Here is a 19,118-nt window from a genome sequence, read left to right on the forward strand (position 1 = left end):
GTTCCTTTCCTTCCAGAGGTGTTGCTGAAGCCACTGAGTTCATCCAGCAGACTGTTTGATGCCATAGGTCAGAAAGCTGCTGCTCCACAACTCCAGAATGTGGAGGATTCTGTCAGACATCTGCACATTCTCACTTCAACCATGTGACATTCCAGTGGGTGCTACAGTCTTCTCCTCCAGCCCAAAGACATTCAGGTTGGTCATGCGAGACCATGGATCCCTGCCTGGAAAGTCTTCACTCTCCAGGGCGCAGGCCTGGGCAAGGTTGTATGGAAGACCAGCAGTTGCCCATGCTGCAAGTCTCCCCTCTCCACGACACCAATGTTGTCCAAGGGAAGGGCATTATGACCCATACAGCTTGGCACCAATGTCGTCACAGAGCAATGCTCAAGGACACAACACGTTCCCTCGGCTGGGGCTCGAACTCATGACCTTCAGGTAGCTAGTCCAATGCCTTAACCACTTGGCCACGTGCTCACACAGGTTGGTAGGTTCATGGATAACTGCAAATTTTCCCTTTTGTGTAGTGAGCAGTGGAAACTGTGTGAGGGAGAATTTGAGGAGAATAAAATGATTTAGTGGAAGATTAATGTACATAGATTCTTGAAGGTCAGAGTACACTCAATCGACCGGATTTGTTTGAGTGCTATGTGACTCAATCACTCAAATTGTGTTTCCTTATCTCTTTAACTTAGTTCCTGTGCATGATTTACATTGAATATTGTCTTTAACACTTTGTTCTCCAAAATCTGTACAGATATCCTTTCCTCTTGTTTATCGATCAGATATGCTACGTCTTTTCAGGGTCACACATGGCACAGAATGCCTCTCATGGACTCCTGCCAGCAAAATTGTCATTGCTGTTTGTTTTCACAACGGAAAAGGACATCAAAGCAGATGATGTAACTTAATAAACTACACAGCCAGAAATCTGAAATTTAAAAAAAACTGAAAACATTCTGTAAGTTATGCAACATTTGTGGAAAGAGAAGCAGGGGTAATGTTTCAGCTCAAAGGTACTTCGTTAGAATGGTTCTCATGAAGATTTCTCTTTCTATCGGTTCTGCATAACTTGCTGAGTATTCCAGCACTGCCTGTCTTGATTACTGTGGAGAATTCAAGGAGGGAGCTAGTGACATTCTAAAACAGATTATCATGAAAAAGCAACATATGGTTATATTAAAGGTCAATAAATCCCTTTGGCCTGATGAGGTTATCCTGGGTTATAATGGGAATCAGAAAAGGAGAATGCCTGAGCTCTGGACAGATTTTGTTTTTGGCCAAGGGAAGTGATACAGCAGCAAGTTGCAAAAGACATTTAGATAGGTAAATGGACAAGCAGGGAAAAGAGAGACATCAGCCATGTGCCGGCAAATAGGATTAGTTTCGATTGATATCATTGTTGGCACAGACATTGTTGGCCAAAGGACCAGCTCCTATATTGTAGTGTTCTATATGCTGTATTTTCCAGCTACATATAAAACACAACATGACTAAATGCAGTATCTTTATTCAAGAAGGAAGTGCAGATAATATAGTTAATTATAGGCAGGTAAGTCTAACATCAGTATGAGGGAAATTAATTGAAGATAATTTCTGATGGATAAGATTTATCTGCACCTGGAAACAGGGATAGGTGGCTGTATTAAGGAGATGTCCTTTCTGACTAATCTGACTAATTTAAATGAATTTTTCTAGGAAGTGACTAAGTGTGTCAACAAGTATGGTGAAATTGACACCTCCACATGAATTTCAGTAATGTCTTTGGCAAGGGTCCTTTTGGAAGACTGCATGGGTGTCATGGTCCAGTCCATGAAGTCCGCATTCCAGTTCACGGTCCGGTCCATCGACCCTTGCTCCAGGTTTTCCTGTCTACCCTGTTTCTGTTCCTGTTGAGCACTAATTGAGGCAACTAATTGGGGCTGGCTGCATAAATACCTCCAGAGACCAGGGTGTGGCTGCTGGATTGTTCTTGTCCTTACTCATTGTATCCCTTCCCCTGCCTTCTGTTTCCTCGCCTGAAGCCCTGCCTTGTCTTGCCGGTAACTCTCGCCTCACCTCGCCTGTAGTCTTGTCTTGGAGCTACCCTGTACCTAGCTCCTCTCCTGTCCCTTGCCTCCGCCAGATAAGTCAGGCCATCTTGCCGTTACCCTGTGGTTGTTTCTGTCCCTTCCTGTCCCTTGCCTCCGTTGGGTAAGCCAGGCTGTCTTGCCATTACCCTATGGTTGGTTCTGTCCCTTCCTGTCCCTTGCCTCCGTCGGGTAAGCCAGGCTGTCTTGCCGTTACCCTATGGTTGGTTCTGTCCCTTCCTGTCTCTTGCCTCTGTCGGGTGAATATCTGCTCCCTGCCCAGGTGATCTGCGCCCTGCTCAGGAGGAGCTTCAAGACCCCAAGCCTTGAGCCACGTCCCAAGCTAAGCTTCAAGACCCCAAGCCTCAAGTCTCTAGCCAAGCCTCGCCTCTGGTCTCCAACCTCCAGCCTCGCCTCTGGTCTCCAACCTCCAGCCTCGCCTCTGGTCTCTAGCCTCCAGCCTTGCCTCAGGTCTCAAGCCTCCAACCTCGCCTCAAGACCCCAAGCCTCCAACCTTGCCTCAAGCCTCACCTCAAGTCTCTAGTCTCAAGCCTCGTCCTGCCTGCCAGTCAAGTCTCGTCCTTGCCTAGTTCTGGGGTCTGAGCCAGAGGCAATACCCAGGTTCTGGGTCCCTGTCCAGTCTCTGGCTCGGAGTCCAAGCCCGGGCTCTTAGCTTTCTTGTCCAGTGCTGTTCCGGGTTCCCGGTTTTCATGTCCATGTCCTAGCCCTCACCCTGTATCCTAGTCCTGTCCATAGTACTTCAGTGTCTGTGTCTTGCACTTGGGTCCGTTCCCAGCCACCACCTTATGACAATGGGATCCAGAGCAATTTGACGTGGGAAGCAGAAGGTGATGGGTAACAATTCCATATGCTATATTCTACTACTTCCTAGAATGTGAATGATACACTTCAGGTCCACCTCAGTGAAATCCTCATCAGACCTCTCTTGAACCTTTGCTCTCACCACCTTCAGAGAGCATTTAAATATGGTCTTGTTGTACGTGGACATCTTGGTGTTAACAAAAAACAGGTATCTGATGGATGACTTGGGTTGTGAGAATACCAGACCAACTAGATCTGGTTGAAGTGCCATTGGTTACCCTTGTACAAAGAATTAAAATAGATCAAATTAGCAGTATTCCTTCTGCATAATTGGTCTCATTTGGCACTAAGTTCTTTGTGTTTGGCTCTTTCAATTGGACCCTCTGCCCTACATGTCTCATCTTATCTACTTCATCATTATTCAATATCCATTTCATGGTGTATTACTTGTAGAAGTAACTTTCCAATCCACAATATGTACATTTCCTTTCACAACTTTATTCAACTGTTCATGCTGCTCTCCACAATAGCTGTAACCTTTCCATCACCTTGGCTGCACTTTCACCCTGCTGTCCTTTGATTTCATATCATGGGACTTAATTCTTCTGCTGACCAGCCAATGATTCCAGCTTGGGATTGGATTGGCATCTTCATATTTCTGCACGACTTTTCTAAAAAATAATTGTGTTTCATGTCAAAACTGTTCCCTGAGGCCAGACTCTTGCATTCTATAATGAACTGTGATGAGCAAGTCCGTAATATATGCAGGCTACAGTTATGTAAGAACAGTCCATTCAGAAAATATCAAACTATTCTCCCTGCTCCTGGTTCTGAGAAAAGAAGGAATATTGGTCAACCATTTAATTTCTAGGCAGGTTGCAGAGAACTTGGGATGTATCTAATGGATTCTCCAGAGTCTCATTTGAGGACTTCATGCTATTGTACAGTTCTCTTCCCTTTTGATCAATGAGATACAATAACATCTTAACTTTTATCTTTTCCAGTTTAATCTACCATAGGCAGCTCAATAAACAGAATGATCTCTTCCCTCCACTGCCTTCATTCTTTTGACAGATTGCTAGCATTGGAAATCCTGCAGCTTGGACATCTTTATTTGTTCCAACTGAAGCAAGTAGTTCACTACCACAAAATGTTATCTCAGTTGGGAGGGATTGTCATCAGTGTTCAAATTCCAATTTATATTCCTATAGAATCTACATGTAATAGGTCATTAACCAGAAATTCTAAACCATGCCTGATTATTTCCCCTGATTGTGCTGAAAAAAAAATTCAACCTAATAAAGTGCTTTGATAAATGAAAGAACTCTCAGAGAAAGGAGCAACATTTTTCTGCTGTGTGCCACTTTGAAGCAGACAATCTAGTTCTGCCCAATTCCACCCAGGGTGAGCAGGTAGTCACAGACAAGAATTCTTAAAAGGCTATGAAAATAATAAACAAAATAGTGTTAAAAGGGCAAAAATGAGTGTTTTGTGCCAAATAAATACATAATTATTTGGAGGTTGTTTCTCTATCATACATTTTTTTTCATTCTATTTCAATGTCTTGTCAACCATTGTGCATGCCAGAAATATAGCAGACATTGCTCTAAAAATTACGTACAATGCAGATGGATCCATAAAGTTACCAATGTCAATAAATATGTCAAAGACAATTCAAATTTAGTTTATTATCTTATATGCAAGTACGATTAAGTAAAGGTAAAATGAAAAGCCTTGCAGCAGCATCACAAGCTCAAAGGTACAGACAACAAATGGAATATAAAACAATGCATACATTTTACATCAATTATAAAAGACGATGAGGAGTGAGAAAAAAAAGATTGTGCAAAAACAAGACCTTATTGCAAAAAAAAAGACACAATCTGTGACAAGTCCATGGGAGGGCAGGGAATGGTTTGTAATGTTCCATTGTTAAGGTAGGACTAGGATTGTGCGTGTCAGTTCAAGAATTTGGTGGTTGGAAGTAGCTGTATCTGAACCAGGAGGTGAGGGACATTAGGACTGTGTGGCAACAGTGAGAAAAGGACATGACCCGAATTGTGGGGATTCTTTTGAAGTTCATAAAAGCATTCGTTATGAAATTTGGCATGTTTAAGGCTCAAATAAATGACACAGAAATTAATTTCCTCAGTGTGGGTTTCTTTGCACAGAAGACTATTCCTCTGCTTCTGCTTGGAGAGAAGAGTCACCAGGAAATAAAAGCATGAAATCAGAGGCTTTTCTTGTTTTAATCCATTGGAAATTGTACTAGAACTTTTGCAAAATTTGAGGTAAGTAAGCCAGTGTCAGTAACCTCTCCAGCACTGAGGCCATCTTCAATGGACAGGTCTTGCTGTTAGCATGACTAATACAAAGCTTCAAAAAAAGAAAGTCTATCTCAAGCTCACATTGGCAAGAGATTATTAGATTAATGGAGGAAATTAATCAAGGTTATTTTCAAAGCTTCCTCATAAAATTGTGCATAGGTGTCCCTGGTCCATGACCAATCAAAATGGAGATAGGTGACTAGGAGGTGCCACTGATGACCTTCATTGGCTTTGCTGTGAACATGTGATAATGGCAGAAGGAGATCACCTCCTCAGAATTTGCAAGCTAATGTACCTCAAGAAGCTTCTCTTGCCTCAGCCCTGGCAACCGTTTGATTCTACATTGGCATTATTAGTCAACTACAACTAAAATCCTAATAATCTACTGTTGTGCAATGTCCATCAAGAAATCCCACCAAATGTTAAGTCTCCCTGCAGTGGAGCTGAAAAATAAGAAGATTACTCTGACTTTCATGGTTTATGTGATATACACTGAATAGACATATCTTTTTTTTTGTAATTTATTTTTTATTGAATTTCATCATCAAACAAATATTTCCATAAGATGTATTTCAGATACTGTACATATATATGATATAATCATATTTATCACAAATCTCCACATAATATTTATCTGAGGTATACACTTACAGAAAGGAGAGGAAAGAAAGAACAACTGAAAGAAGAAAACTATGTACATAGTAGGGAGTGATCTTTTTTTTTAACAACATATTCATTGACTTGTGAGAATAAAATCAAGCCTATGAGGTGTTATGTAGTTAAACCATTTTTTCCAGTATGAATAAAATTGATTAACAGATGCTGCTATCTTCTCCATTTTGTAAATGTCCATTGTAATTTCCATCCGTACGTTTAGAGTTGGGCTCTCCTGTGATAACCATTTCCTGGTAAGGGTCTTTTTACCAGCCACCAGCCGTACATTCATTAAATATTTATCTCTTTTCAACCATTCTTGAGGTATATACCCAAAATATATGGTCTTAATCTCTAAAGGTATTTCACATTTAAAGATGTCTTGTAGGGCATTATGCATCCCACTCCAATAGTCTTTGATAACGGGGCATTCCCAGAAAATATGATAATGGTTTGCATTTTGATGTCCACAATTTCTCCAGCAAACAGGGGGGTTATTATCATAATGGGATTTCTGAGAGGGTGTAATAAAATATCTTATCAAGATTTTCCACCCGAACTCCCTCCATTTCTGTGAACTGGTACACTTCCATTGATACCTCCATATTATTGTCCTGTCTTCCTCAAATATTATTATCCCTCCTTCCTTCTCCTATTTTGTCTTAATGTATGAAGTCGAATGTGTTTTAAGATTTGACAAACACTTATACACGCTTGAAATGATTTTACTACTATTGTCTGAATTATATGCTTTCTAAACAGCTCTATCAGACATGCACTTGCCTTGGTTACATTTTTAACCATCTTGTTAACATGCTGTCACATCTGTAAATACTGGTAAAAGTCTTGTTTTTCTAATAAGTGTTTCTCTTTGAGCATTTCAACACTGAGCAGTGTTCCTTCTTTCATTATATTGCAAATAGCTGTTATTCCTTTAGTTGTCCAGTCCTTAAATCTAGCATCCAGTTTATTCGGCATAAAATCCAAGTCATATGCACACCATTTAAGAATTGTAATGTCTCTCTCTAGTTTATATTCTTTTATAATAGTTTTCCATATTTTAAGAGTCCATTTCACCCACGGGTTGTCAATATTATCTATGTGACTTTGTAGGTTGTTATCAGCCAAAATTGCCTGTATAGGAATGGAAAATATCCTCTCCTCAATGTTTTTCCATTGAGCGTCATATGATGACTTGCACCAGCATATCACAGCTCTCAACTGTGCTGCAAAATAATAAACTCTAAGAGGAGGTAGGCCCCAACCCCCCTTCTCCTTGGCTAATTGCAAAGTTTTGAGACGAACCCTAGGCCTTTTACCTTGCCATTTATATCTTGATAGCATCTTGTTCCATTCATTGAATTGATTTTGGTTAATCTCTATTGGTAGGGTCTGAAAGAGATATAATAGTCTGGGCAGTATATTTATTTTAATATATTCAATCCTTGAACTGAGACCAAGAAAAGGAATTAGGTTCCACCTTGCTATATCTTCCTTAATTTTTTTATATATTGGCTGATAATTGCATTCTGATAATTTTGCTAAATCTTTTGGCATAATGATGCCCAAATATTTCACGGACTCTGTTTGCCATGCCCAATGATATCTACTTTCAATTTCTCTTGGTGGGCTATAGTTCTATGAAAGTAGTTGGGTTTTATCTATGTTGATCTTGTATCCTGATAATTGGCCATATTGTTCAAAGGACTGCATCAATTTAGGTAAAGAGTCTGTTGGTTGCCCTAGATAGATCAAAATGTCATCCGTGTAACAGGCCAATTTATGCTCTGTCCCTTTAATAGTAATTCCCCTGATATCTTCATTTTGTCTGATGTATTGAGCTAATGGTTCCAGATATAATGTGAAGAGTAACGGTGACCATGCACAACCTTGTCTCGTGCCCCTTTCTAGGGTAACACTATTAGATAAATATCCATTGATTTTAATCCTGGCAGTAGGATTGTCGTATAGTACCTGTATAGTTTTAATAATTGTATCATGTAGACCAAATCTATGTAAAACTCTATAGAGAAAATTCCAATTAACTGAATCAAATGCCTTTTCTGTGTCCATGCTTATCACTATTGCTTCAATTTCATTTTTTTTATATGATCCATAATGTGATGTGTCCTTCATATATCGTCTTGTGTTTGGCGTTGTTGTATGAAACCTGTCTCATCATTATGTATCAGTGTGGGTAGAAACTCTTCTAATCATTTGGCCATGATGGAGGTAAGTATTCCATAATCCACATTAAGAACAGATATTGCTCTAAATGACCCACATTCCACTTTATCCTTGCCTTCTTTCGGTATAGCTGAGATTATCGCCTCCTTCCAGTTGGGTGGCATTTGTGCCTTTCTCAGGGTCCAGTTCAGTGTGAGGAGTAAAACAGGGATTAACTCACTTCTAAACTCTTTATACCACTCTGTCGTATATCCATCTGATCCTGGTGACTTGCTTAATTTAAGCCTACTAATTGCAGTTTTTAGTTCAGCTTCAGTTATGTCAGCAGTCATCTTTCTATTTTGTTCTTTGCTTAAAGTAGGTAACTCTAAAGAATTCAGGAAGGTGTCAATTTGGGTTAAGTTTCCCCCTGGAACTTTGGAATATAGAGTTTTGTAAAACATTTCGAAAGCTTCGTGAATTTCACTTAGCTTAATTGTTATCACTTTTGTTCCTGGATCCCTAATTCTATGAATTGTATTTTCTGCTTTCTTTTTGTTCAGCTTCCACGCCAGTATTTTCATAGATTTAGATCCACTATCACAGTGTCTCTGTTTCAGAAACATTAATTTTTTTCTAATTTCTTGTGGAGCCAAACTATTAATTTCATTCCTAACTTTTTTAATTTCCTCTAGTGTATCCTGTGCCAAACTCTTTTTTTCCTAGTTCCTTCAGCTTATTTTGTAATTCCTCTAATGTTCTATTCCTTATTTTTTCTTATATGAAGATACTGCTATAATTTTCCCTCTTAAGACAGCCTTCAGAGTATCCCATAGAATGGGAGGTGAAACCTCTCCATTATCAGTGAATTCAAAGTAAAGACCAATTTCTTTTTTAATCTGTTTCTTAAAATAGGGATCATTGAATAGACTTGAATTTAGTTTCCAAATAGTATGCTTTGGTTGTAGGTCAAAATCAGCAGATAAATATATAGGTGCATGGTCACTTACATCTATTGTCCCAATTCCACAGGTGATTATTTTGTCTCTATCTTTTCCAAATGTTATGAAATAGTCTGTTCTTGTATATACGGAAAGAGGGGGCAGAATAATGAGTGTAATCCCTTCTGTCGGGGAAAAGGTCCGTCCATATATCAATTAGACCAACATCCTCAAAAAGAGTGTTAACTTTCTTATGTAAAGACTTCGTTTCATAAGTTTTTCTATTGGAAGAGTCTAACTTTGGTTGTAATTTTAAATTTAAGTCTCCCCCACATATCAAGAGACCTTCTGTTTCCGTTATCATAATATTAGTAATTTTCTGGAAGAAACTAATATCACTTCCTGGGGGTGCGTATATATTCAATAAAGTAACTAGATTTCCCTCTATATTCCCCCTTACCAGAATATATCTGCCCTCTTTATCTCCCATTTCAAATACCTCTTCAAAATTTAGCTTATTTGAGATGAGAATAGCAACTCCTCTTCTATGTCCTGATTTATATGAGGAGAAAAACAAATTAGTGCAGCCCATTCTCTTTAATTTTCCATGCTCATTATCACTTAAGTCAGTTTCCTGTAAATATACAGCATGGGCTTGTTCTTTTTTCATTTTTGATAGAATTGTACTGTGCTTGACTAGATTCAACAGCCTATTGACATTAAAAGAAATGAATTTTACTTTGTCCTTAGCCATGTGTATTTATCTGTTAGTATATCATTGAAATTTGCAGAATATAGCTTAATTGATCTACTCCCTGAACAAATAAGAGCCAAGAAACGCGAATAATTTTAAAAAAAGGTAACAAAGGTGTGATTCCAAGGCTGGGGTCTCTCGATGACCCTGGGTTAGGCTAGAAGAAAAGTCTAGCCGTGGGGGATAGCCCCTCCTACCTGTGGATTGAGGGATTCTGTTGCAGTACCTATAAAAGTAAGTAAAAAAAACTATGTCCATTACACAGAAATGATTTCCCTGTGTATTCCTCCCATGTATACATTCTCATTTAGGTGGGGAAAAAGCAATTAATAAATGATTTAAAAAAAATTGAGTAATATAAAATCCACATTATAACACATATTTCTCGAGATAGGTATATCACCGTCTATTTTTGCTTCCGTTTAGTATATCAGCACTTTTAAAGTTAGCCAAAGCTTATGGCTCTTCTGGAGGAGGTGAGGGCTGCCCTCAGAGAACTGACAGTCTCTTCCTAATATCCTCCTCTCGTCCTGCTCCGGTCCCCTACTTTCTAGGTTCTCCTACTATTTCCCAAGCAGATCGGGATAACTGCTCAGCCAGACTTTCCCTTGGTTTGACCATGCTAATGGACAGTCCTCATTTGTTCATGTCTGTAGTCGCCTCTTCCACCGTATGGTATAGTTGTATTCCCTCTTGGTAAAATACTCTCAGTTTAGCAGGGTACAGGATTTGGAATTTGTTTTGCTTTAGAATATCCTTCCATTTTTGTAGGACCGCCGGGGGGTAATCATGATCGAAGTATATTAACTTCCCGTTCCAAAAAATCCTCTTCTTACACCAGGCCCTTTGTAGAATCTCCGCCTCTTGAATCGAAGGAATTTAAGTACTATGGAGCGCGGTTTACCTTCTCTGTCTCCAGGAGGCTGCTGGACAAGCGAACGATACGCCCTTTCAATGTCAGTCTCCGGAGTCTGAGGAATCGCCAGTGCTTCCTGCAGCAGCTTGTCTACAAAGTACATCATTGACAATCCCTCCGCTCCTTCGGGAACATTATAAATCCTGATATTTTTCTGTCACGATCTTCCCTCCTGGTCAAGCAATTTACTTTCCTCTTGATTTAATATTTTTATCGTCTTACTTAGTATCTGTTCCACGTTTTGCACGCCGTCTTCCACCTTCTCAACTCGAGTCTCTGCCACCGCTATTTACTGATTGATGTTGGCGAGCTCTGACTTTATATCATTGAGTTGCTGCTTTACATCTTTTTGGACTTCCCGTATCTCCTCCAGAATCCTTATCATATTTGCCGCTTCGCCTGCACGAGGCCCCGTGTCAGCCTCACCACCACGCGCACGTGTAGGAGAGCCGTACGCTGCTCCTCTCTCTTCCACAAGCTCCGCAGTGATGCTTTTTTTTTATCTCTATTCTTTCTCCCCATTCTTGCCCCCCTTATCAATTCAGATATTTTCAAAAGATCTTATACTTGATGGATTAACGGGGTGGAATATGCGTTTTTCCGGAGGAGCTGTTGATTTAAGCTGCCATTCTGAACGACGACATTATCGGAACTGAATAGTTACATCTTATGGATCATAATTGAATGGTTCTGACAAACCAATCCTTGACTCTTCTTACAATTAATTCTTACTGCCAGCATACAACATCTTCAAGTTCTTTATGGATATTGCCACATTAGAGAGATATCTGCCTGTAAGTTTTTGGTACTGCTGTTCTAACGAGCCTGGAGTAAATGAAAGAAACTATTAATATTTGATAAGTATCTATAATATATTTATTTTATTGTCCTCTATATGATTGGCCTCATTATTTTATCAAGTAATTTCTTAACATACATCAATGAACTGAATGTGCTTGCTACACAAGCCGAAATTGCTAGGAAGGTACTGAAATTCACGAGATAGGGTGATTATTCCAGGCGTGAGTATAAGAGGTCATCACAGTAAAAAGCTATAAATGGCCATTCTGAGGCTATTTCCACTAGAGTGGAGAAGAATAAAATGATGTTGATTAGATATTTTATTAATGTTTGTTTTTGTAGAATAACAAGAGGTATGTTTTTTACAATTGCTGTGTCATGGTCCCATCTGGCAATTCCCCATCTTGCTATTATCTCCTTAATTGGGCCTTAATCCCTTCATCTGATTTCCAATCATTCCCAGTTCCATTAATTACAGCACACCTGGTTCCCATTAGCAAACACAGGATAAAACTCAGGCAGCACAGCCATGCTTTCCCAATTTGCTGGTTGACTCTAGTGTGAGTAAACCTTGTTTCCTGATTCCTTGGGACTGACAGTTCTAAGCTCTGCATCACTTCCTGGATACTCTACGTAAACCTTGTCTCTGTGTAAAGACTCTCCTGGATACCGGTTCCCTGTTCGTGGTGGTGCTAACGCCTCATGACTCTGCTTCTGTGCCTGTCTCCTGCACTTGGGTTTGGCCTTAGCCTTGTCCTTGCAACATGCTGGTGCATTAGTTAATCAGGAATTGTCATAAATTTACAGAGGAGACAGTTCTTTAGTAGATAATAAACATGAAAAAGTTACAGATACTGGAAATCCAAAGCAACACATAGAAAATGCTGGAGCAACTCAGCAGGTCAGACAGCATCTATGGAAATGAATAAACAGTCAATGTTTCAGACTGAGACCCTTCTTAGGGACTGAAAAGGAAGGGAGAAGATGCCAGAATAAAAAAGGTAGGGAAGTCGGGGGAGTAGAAGGAGGCTAGCTTGACTTGAAGGTGATAGGTAAAGCCAGGTGGGTGGAAAAGGCAAGAGGAGAGAAAAGAAGGAATCTGATAGGAGAGGAGAGTGTACCATAGGAGAAAGGGAAGGAGGAACAGACCTAAGGAGAAGTGATAGGCAGGTGAGAAGACATAAAAGGCCAGAGTGGGGAATAGAAGAGGGGAAGGAGAAATAACTTTACAGGTAAGTTTGTCACAGGGGATACTTGAGGCGGACAACACTATAACTTGAGAGAGAACATTTGGAAAAGCTGTGACAGATTCTGGGATTTGGCTGGGGAGAAATGGAACTTGATAGGGATTGCTCAAATAACCAGTGCAGACATAATCAGCTAGACATCCTGCTTCTGTAATTCTGTATTTGGAACTTTAGTAGTCCTTGTACATTAGGAAAAGAATGGCATAATGCATGCTTGCTTTCATTGTTTGGGGCATGCGTGAAAAAATGTTGTGATGTTATGTTTCCTTTTTACAAACATTGGTTAGATGGGTGTCTGTAGTTCTGATTGTTACTTAGTAAGGATGTGGTTGGACTGAAGGAGATGCAGAATGGATTCTCCAGGATGCTGCCTGGATTGGAGGATTTTAGCTTTAGGAAAAGACTGGAAAGGCAGAGCTTTTTTCTCCCTGGAGATGCAGAAGGGCTATATAAAATAGAGATATATAAAATTGAGAGGCATAGACAGACTATAAAATATAGGAGCAGATCTAGGCCATTCTGCCCATCGATTTCTCCACAGTACGTAAAATGCTCCTCATATGTTAACCTTTTCATTCTTGGTAGCCTCAGAATTACAGTTTTGCATTTCTAGTCCTCTCAAAATGAATGCTAACATTGCATTTGCCTTCCTTACCACCAGCTCAACCTGCAAGTTAACCTTTAGGGAATCCAGATGAGGACTCCTGCTTCCTCAACACCACCTGGCCACAGACATCAATTCTATTATCAAATCCTTGACTTCTAACATGAGAAAAAGTGGTTCCAACTAAGTTCCTGCAGAACACCTCTGGTCACCAGCAGCCAACCCAAAAAGTTCCCCCTTATTCCCATTCCTTGCCTCCATGTCATCTGTACTGGTATCTCTTCTGTAATACAATGGAGTCTTATCTTGTTTAGCAGCATCATGTGCGGCACCCTGTCAAATGTTTTCTGAAAATCAAAGTAAAGTTAGGATACTCAATAAACAATCTACTGGAGGAACATCGTGGGTTGAACATCTGAGGGGAGGGGAACAAAATTGTTGAAGTTTCAGGTTTAAAACCTGCAACAGGACTGTAGATAGTTAATATTATTTTCCCATGGTGGGAATTCAAAATCAAAGGGTATAGGTTCATAATCATAGGATTTTTTTTTTTTTTTTTTTTTTTTTTTTTTTTAAATTAGGTTCTGAAGGGTAGAGTTTTTTTTAGACCGAGTAGTTGCTATCTGGAGCATCCTGCCAGAGGGAGAGTTAGAGGCATTCAGACAGTCACTTACATAGGCAGGACACACAAGGAAACCATCCTAATGCAGCCAAATGAGATTAATTCAGATGGGCAAAAATGCTGGCACTAACTTAGTGGACTAAAGGATATATTTCTGTGCTGTATAACTCTATGGACCTATTTCCAATTAATAAATTATGCAGAAGACTAGGAGTGTGAATCTCAAAGCATTTCCAGCATGGCAAGAGATTGGAAACTATAGAAAGTTAGAATTATGTGTCCCTTCAATGATCTCTAACAAAAGGTCCATAAGAAACTGCTCAAGTCACTTTGATGTCATTCACATTGTTATATTTGTTCTACAGGCATAAAGTAAGTGTCTAGCATATAACTTAGTGGCAAAGCTGCATGCTAATCTCCATAAATCCAACTGTTTAATGTATTAAGCCAGTATTTTAATTTTCCTAGTTAGCTAAATATTCTGCATTCCTAACTGGCCCAGTATTTGTTGTTCACTCCCTACAATTGTTAAATTGAATTCCTTTGGCTATCTTAGAGCATAATAAAGAGTCAAACACATTGGCTGTTGGGGAAATCTATTTATAGGAAACACCAGATAAGGAGAACAGTTCCCTTCCAAAGGGACAAGTATAAATCTCACAGTTACTATTACATACACTTGCTTTCCATTCCTGAATGTTAATTCTACTAATATCTGAAATTGAATCTCATAGCCTTTGTAGTCAGACTGGATCTCATGTCTCTGTTTCATAATCAAAATCAGCTTTATTATAACTGAAATACTGCATGTCATGAAATGTATTGTTTTGCAGCAGCAGAAGAGTGCAATACATAAAAGTTATTCTATGTTGCAAAAAGAAGTATATGCACAGTGGCACTTCATTAGGTACCTCATGTACCTCTTGTATGCCGCACAGGAGATCGGTCAAGATGATCCATTTGCTTCACATTTAAGATGAGGTAGGAAATTGGATTAGACAATTGCTTCATGGAAGAAGCCAGAGAGTGTTAGCATGTGGTTGCTTCTCTGACTAGAGCCCTGTGACTATTGGTGTGCTGCAGGGATCCGTGCTAGGTCCTTTGATGTTAGTCATCTGTATCAGTGGTCTGGATGTTAATGTGGTTAACTCGATCAACAAATCTGCAGGTGACACCAATATTGGAGATGTAGTGTACAGCAAGGAAGATGATCAAAGTTTGCAGCAAGATCTGGACCGACTGGAAAAATGGGCTGAAATTTGGCAGTTTAAGAATTAGCCATGAGAATTTAATGCAGACAAGTGTGAGATATCGCACTTTGGGAGAACTAAGCAGTGAAGACTTGCACAGTAAGCAGTAGGGCACTGAGGAGTGTTGTGGAACAGAGAGATTTCAGAATACAGATCCATAATTCCATGAAATTGGCATCACAGGGTTGTAAAGGAAACTTTTGGTATATTGGCCTTCAGGAACCAAAGTACTGAGTACAGGATTTGGGATGTTATGTATGACATTGTTGTAGTTGTTCCTCTCCATGCCCTGTGGTGCATTGGGTGGCAACTGTGTTGTTTCCTTGGCATTTGTTTGTTTTTACAAGACCAGGTTGCTAGGTTAATACTTAACCCAGCATGGATGGAAAGCGTGCAAGGAGTTGGCTGCATATAAGACAACAGTGAGGCCTCATTTGGAGTATCATGTGCAGTTTTGGTCACACATGTACAGACAGAGAAAGTGTCAATAAGATTGAAAAGGTGCAGAAAAAAATTACAATGATGTTGCCAGGACTTGAAGACCTGAGGAAGGGGAAAGTTTGAGTAAGTTAGGACTTTATTCCTAGAGAGTAGGAGGTATTCAAAATTATGTGGGGTATAGATAGAGTAAATTCAAACAGGCTTTTTCCATTAAGATTGGGTAAGATGTCATGGGTTAAGGGTGAAAGGTGAAATGTTCAAGGGGAACATGAGGGGGAATCTCTTCACTCAGTGGGTGGTGAGAGTGTGGAATGAGCTGCTAGCAGGAGTGGAAGGTGAGGGTTCAATTTCAACGTTCAAGAAAATTCTGGATAATAACATGGATGGGAGGCATACAGAGAACTATTGACTGGATTTCAGGTGATGAGACAAACCCCACATCCAACACATCACTTCACAACTTCTACCATCGCCAAAGGGATCATACCACCAAACTTTCCTCCCTGTCTCCGCTTTTCGCAGGGACTGCTCTCTGTGATCACTTGTGCAACTATCCCTTGCCACTAATCTCCCTCTTGGCACTTATCTCTGCAAGCGGCTTAAATCTACACCCGCCCATTCACCTCCCTCACCTCCATTCAGGGCCCCAAACAGTCCTTCCAGCTGAAGCAACCATTCACCTGCAAAGCTGCTGGAGTTGTCTATCATGTCCAGAACTCCCAGTGTGGATTCTCCACAGCAGTGAGACTCATCGTAAGTTGTGGGACTGCTTCAGTGATCACCTCTGCTCCATCCACCAAGAGTGGACCTTCCCAGTGGCCAAACATTTTAATTCATATTTTCATTTGACATCAGTTCAGGACCTCATTTTGTTCTATGATGAGGTCACCCTCAAGGTAGAGGAGCAACACCTTCTATTCTGCCCGTGTAGTCTCTAACCTGATGGCATGAATATCAATTTTTCTTTCTAGTAAAACAAAATTCTCTCCCTCTCCTCTCCTTCTATTCCCCACTGTGGCCTCTTACCTCTTCTCAGCTGTCTATCATCTCCCCCTGGATCCCCTCTTCCTTCCCTTACTCCTAAGGTCCACTCTCCTCTCCTATCAGATTCCTTCTCCAGCCCTTTACCCTTCCTTCCCTTGTGGCTTCAGCTATCACCTTCTAGACAGCCACTTTCCATTTCCCCTACCGCTTTTATTCTGGTGTCTTTTGTTCTAGATTATGAGGACACTCAGTCCTCGTTTATTGTCATTTAGAAATGCATACATGCATTAAGAAATGATACAATGTTCCTCCAGAGTGACAACATAAAGAAAACAGGACAAACCAAAGACTAACACTGACAAGACCACATAATTATAACATATAGTTAACAGTGCAAAGCAATATCATAATTTGATAAAGAGCAGACCATGGGCATGGTAAAAAAAAAGTCTCAAAGTTTCAGTCGACTCCTGATAGTCCCCAAAAGCAGGTGGCAGAAGGAGAAACTCTCCCTGCCATAAACCTCCAGGCGCCGACAACTGTCAATGCATTGGAAGCACCCGACCACAGCCAACTCCGAGTCCTCCGAAAACTTTGAGCCTCCGATCAGCCCTTCGACACCGAGCACCATCTCTGCCGAGTGCTGCCACCCCATCCTGGCCATCGAGCAACAAGCAAAGTCAAGGACTCGGGGCCTTCCTCTCTGGAGATTCTGGATCACACAGTAGCAGCGGCAGCAAAAAAGGCATTTCAGAAGTTTCTCCAGATGTTCCTCCATTCTCTCACTTCTATCTCCATCAAATCAGGTGCACAGCACTCTACTTGACAGATTGCAGATATCATTCACTGGAGTGGCTGCGCAAACTATGTTGCACTGCCATCTTCTCCTCCTCCTTTCAGACCTGCAGAAATGTCTCAGCCCAAAGCATTGACTGCTTATTCATTTCCATATATACTTCTTGACCTGCTGATTTCCTCCAGCATTTTCTGGGTGTTGTTCAGTGGCAAAAGTCTGCTTGCATCTATCCTGTTTATACCTCTCCTAATTTGCATCTCTATCAAATCTTCCCTCCTTCCCCAATGCTCTAGGGAATAATGTTCTAATCTTTTCAACCTTTGCCTATAACTCAGATCCTAACGTCATAGCAACATCCTTCTAAATTTTCTCAGTACTCTTTCAATCTTATTGACATCTTATCTTTTAGTAGATAACTAGAATTGCACACAATACTCCAAGTTAATCCCCACTAATGGCATATACAACTTCAACGTAAATTTCCAGGAAAAGATGGGAGGGGAAGATCCAGTTGTGGTCCATATGAGTACCAGTGACACAGGAAGGAGAGAGGTTCTGCTGGGGAAATTTGAGCAGCTAGGAACTAAATTAAAATGCAGAATCAAAAAGTTTGTAACTCTGGATTGTTACCTGAGCCATGTCCAAATTATCACAGGGTTAATAAGATCAGGGTCTTAAAACAAGTCCTTATTATTTCAATAAGGACTTGGACAATTAGGAGAATGGGTAATGAAGTGTCTGATAGAATACAGTGCAGAGAAGTCTATAATCTTGCATACTAGTAGAGGCTTAGTCTATTTTCTAAATGGGGAGTGAATTCAGAAAATCAAAGGTGCAAAAGGACGCAGGAGAACGACTGCAAAATTCCCTAAAGCTCAACTTGTAGGTGGAGTCAGTAGTAAGGACGGAAAATACACCACTAGTATTCATTTTGAGAGGACCAGAATCCAAAAGCAACAATCTTAGCTAGAATCTTAAAGCTGAGGCTCTATCAGGTATTTGTCAGACTGAACTTGGAGTATTATCAGCAGCTTTGCCCCACCTACTTCCATATCTAAGAAACGATATGCTAGCATTGGTGTGGGCCCAGAAGAGGATTATGTGAATGATCCTGGAAAAGAATGGTTTAATGTATGGGAAGCACTTGACGGCTCTGGGCCTTTACTCAATGGAGTTTAGAAGAATGAGAGGGTACCTTATTGAAACCTTTCAAATATTGAAAGGCCTGAATAGTGTGGATGTGGAGCGGATGTTTCCTGTCGTGGGAGAGTCTAAAAACAGAGGGCATAGCCTTGAAATAGAAGGATGCCACTTTATAACAGAGCTGGAATTACTTTAGCCAGAGGATGATGAATCTGTGGAATTCTTTGCTATAGATAGCTGTGGAAGCCAAGTCATTGGGTATATTTGAAGTGAAGGTTTATAGTTTTGTGATTAGTCAGAGCATCAAAGGCAGGAAACTAGAGATGAGGGGAATAATAAATTGGCCATGATTGGACGTTGGAACAGACTTGATGAGACAAATGTCCCAATTCTGCTTTTATGTTTTATGACCTTATTGTCTTATGGTTAGTGATCGCTTTCAAAATACATCTAATAGAAGTGCACAATTCAGATTGAGGTTAAAATTTGCTTGGATACTCAAAAACATTTAAGCAGTCTGTAGCCACTCACCTATAAAACAGAGAATGGGCCATTGGCTGTACTTTGAAGAGTTAGCAACA

This window comes from Mobula birostris, chromosome 2 (assembly GCF_030028105.1).
Source record: "Mobula birostris isolate sMobBir1 chromosome 2, sMobBir1.hap1, whole genome shotgun sequence".
NCBI classification, from domain to species: domain Eukaryota; kingdom Metazoa; phylum Chordata; class Chondrichthyes; order Myliobatiformes; family Myliobatidae; genus Mobula; species Mobula birostris.